Source organism: Lutra lutra, chromosome 4, assembly GCF_902655055.1.
Source record: "Lutra lutra chromosome 4, mLutLut1.2, whole genome shotgun sequence".
NCBI lineage: Eukaryota > Metazoa > Chordata > Mammalia > Carnivora > Mustelidae > Lutra > Lutra lutra.
Window position 1 is genome coordinate 118,155,606 of NC_062281.1, and position 3,187 is coordinate 118,158,792.

The 3,187-nt window shown below is 35.8% G+C and overlaps 1 non-coding gene across 1 annotated transcript; it reads right to left on the minus strand.

Moving 5' to 3' along the window:
- Positions 1-946: 946 nt before the first annotated feature.
- On the minus strand, positions 947-1,012 carry LOC125099537 (small nucleolar RNA SNORD58). The gene has a single exon (XR_007127250.1). It is a non-coding gene; the product is annotated as a small nucleolar RNA SNORD58 (small nucleolar RNA).
- Between the last annotated feature and the right edge of the window lie 2,175 nt (positions 1,013-3,187).

A 3,187-nucleotide genomic window follows, 5' to 3' on the forward strand; every position in this document is an offset into this window, starting at 1 on the left:
GTTCAATAACAAATTTCACAGGAGTTTATAATTTTATCTATTTATCCAGTTATACTTTTGAAGTGAAAAACTCCTATTATGGTTTTTTCTACCTAAAAGAAAAGCTATTTCATATGGTTTCCCAGCGCAGCACTTTAAGCATCTGTGTATAGGTAGTACTTAGCCTGTTTGTGTTATTATGTTAAGAACTTTATAACATACAGTCTAATTAAATTGTCACATAGGTTTATTGACCTACTACTAAAGATGAAATTGAGGCATCAAGATTTTAAGTAACTTGAGGTCACACAGTGAGAAAGCAGCAGAACCAAACAGAATCTACCTGCCTTCAGATAGCTCCTAATCACTACATGGAAACAACGAACACTGAAAAAAATGAGAACACACACACACACACAACTTGGAAAAAGATAAGGAATATGATCCACAAGAAGTCTGAACACTATTATATCTTCGAATTGGTTGGTTCTGACTAGATTTTACTGGGGGTAATCAGTGAGGAAACATCTGGGTCTCTTAAGATCTCTGCTGTCATCTGAGAAAATTGGATGTTTCCTGGATTTGGATGGTTATTCCTCACTTGAGAGAACTGGGAAATATTTAGGGCTGGTCTTCAGAAGGAAGGACAACACTACAAATCTCCGTAATAAACAGGGTTCGGCAGTGTGCTACCAGGTCACCTCTTGCTGCAGTCTCTACACAATTTTCCCCTTCTGTAGAGAGCATGGCATATCCTTATACACAAAATAGAGAAACCAGATTGTGGAATGCTATTTGAATATAATGACATTGACATTTATTTTATAGGAGACCCTGAGACTATAGCAAGAGGCCGAAAATATTCTGTCTCAGGACAAGTTGACATCCCACTGAAGACTATAATGCACCATCACAAAATAAACCCTTCAATAACTTCCACGGAACAATTTTTTTTTCCCTTCCAGCAGCTGTTCAAAGGATAGTTGTTTTCATGATTAATCCAAAGGTGTTCTAAGAAATGCCATCATTGCAGGCAAGTGACAAGTTTTATATGATAATTTTTGACATGCTCGCTATAGTCATCATGATTTCTCAATAGAAGTCTTTCAGTGCCATGTTTTCATTGGGGGATTTCAATTTCCAGAATTATAGTGTTATGCCTCGAGTCAGACAAATCCTAGCACCAAATTATTATAGGCTGTTCCTTTTCTTGAGGAACTATTCCAAAAATCCCACAATATTTCTTCAGGGAATGTACCAATAAGAAGAAATAGAATATAGACTGTCATTCATGATTCTGTTTCAGATTCTGAACGTTGCTTTTAAGTAAAAGACATCTTTAAAACCTATTCTGTTTTTGTACGTTTTGTCCTCCTGGCAGCCTCATTTATTCATTTGTCCTTTCAGCAAATGTTTATGGATTACCTTCTATATGCCAGGTGCTGTGGTAGGTATTAAGGGCATAATAATGAATTAGAATTTGCTGTCAAATTGTAATCATTCCTTTAAATTAAATTAAATTAAATATTAAGAAACCAGACACACAAAATGCCTGCTCTACTTCCTATTAAATTTCTTGTGTTATATACTCCTAACATCATTTTATAATTTTTTGGACACAAGAGATTCATAATATTTGGTGGTGATATCAGCAGACAATTAGAGAATTATTGTATTTTCTTTCTTTCTTTCTTTCTTTCTTTCTTTCTTTTTAAAAGATTTTATTTATTTATTTGACAGAGAGAGATCAGAGAGTAGGCAGAGAGGCAGGCTGAGAGAGAGGGGGAAGCAGGGTCCCTGCAGAGCAGAGAACCCGATGTAGGGCTCAATCCCAGGACCCTGAGATCATGACCTGAGCTGAAGGCAGAGGCTTAACCCACTGAGTCACCCAGGCGCCCCAGAATTATTGTATTTTTTAAAAATCAATATTCACTTTGCCTTTTCATAGAAAATAAATGAATGCCTTATCTCTCATTTTAGTTTTTTCCCTTCCTTCCTTCCTTTCTTCCTTCCATCCATCATTCCTTCCTTCCCTCCTTCTTTCCTATTAAATTTTTTATTTTAATGCCCTGTCATTTTAGTCTTATATTCTCATGACTAAGTCACAACAGACTTCGTTTTTCCTGGGGTGTAAATTCAGTCACCACCTTGCCTTCCCATTCTAGTGGATGGTGGTACTGACTTAATACTCCAGGAAACAGTGTAAATAAATACTTTGTCTATTCTGTTCTCTGGGGAATTTCACATAAAACAGGGGTTCTTTTTTAATTGAATCACTAATTCAAAGCCTAATCTCCTCCCTTCTATTCTCTCCATTAGTCCCTTTCCTGCCCCCTATTTTAAAGCTTCAAAGAAACTTCTGATTGTGTCTCCTTTCCCAAATCACTCACAAGGAGGTTAACTCAGAGGTTACAAATTCAGATGCCTATAGGCAACAGCCTGGAAAGAGAAAAAAGTGCTGGGGGCTGAGGCAGAAACATTAGGGAGTGAGGGGGGACTATGGCAAACTTGAGCAGGGCCTAGAAAAGAGTTGTCTGTACTCAGCGCAACTCATTGTTGTTGGGTGAATAAAATGCTGAGTTAGCTGATCATCCAATTTTCACAAGAGTCAGAAATCTGCATCTTTATGTAAAATGTTCCTATCTGTAAATGTTGAACCACAAACAAAACATGGCTGCCCAGGACTACCATTTGCATTCTTGGCTCTTATTGGTGTTGAATCCAAAAGACTAAAAGCACAGTAGGTTTTGAAATGTCCTTGAAGAATATGAGTTGAATTTGTGACCCAACCCCACACTCAAGGGAAAAGGAAAAGAAAAAGGAAAAGGAAAAGGAAGAGTTCTTGTCAGGGGTGTGATTTGGTATTATTGGTCTAATTAGTACATTTTCATTAATCTAATCAGTATATTACTACAGTTTTTAAAAATGTAATAAAGCAATCCATCTTTTATGTAAGATAAGGGAAGATGAAATATATTTTCAACTTAAAATACATATTCAATTTTGTTTTTATTTATATAAGGGACACTGGCACTGGAAGAATACATTAAAAATTAATGAGTGATTATCTTTGTAGGGTAGGGATAAGGTAGAAAGCCATGAGTGTAGGAAGATGACTTCTCAATCTATACTTTTTATTTAGTTTTTCTTTTTGAAACAGATGAGAGTATTATATATTCAAAAATCAAATTTTTAAAATAAACATAAA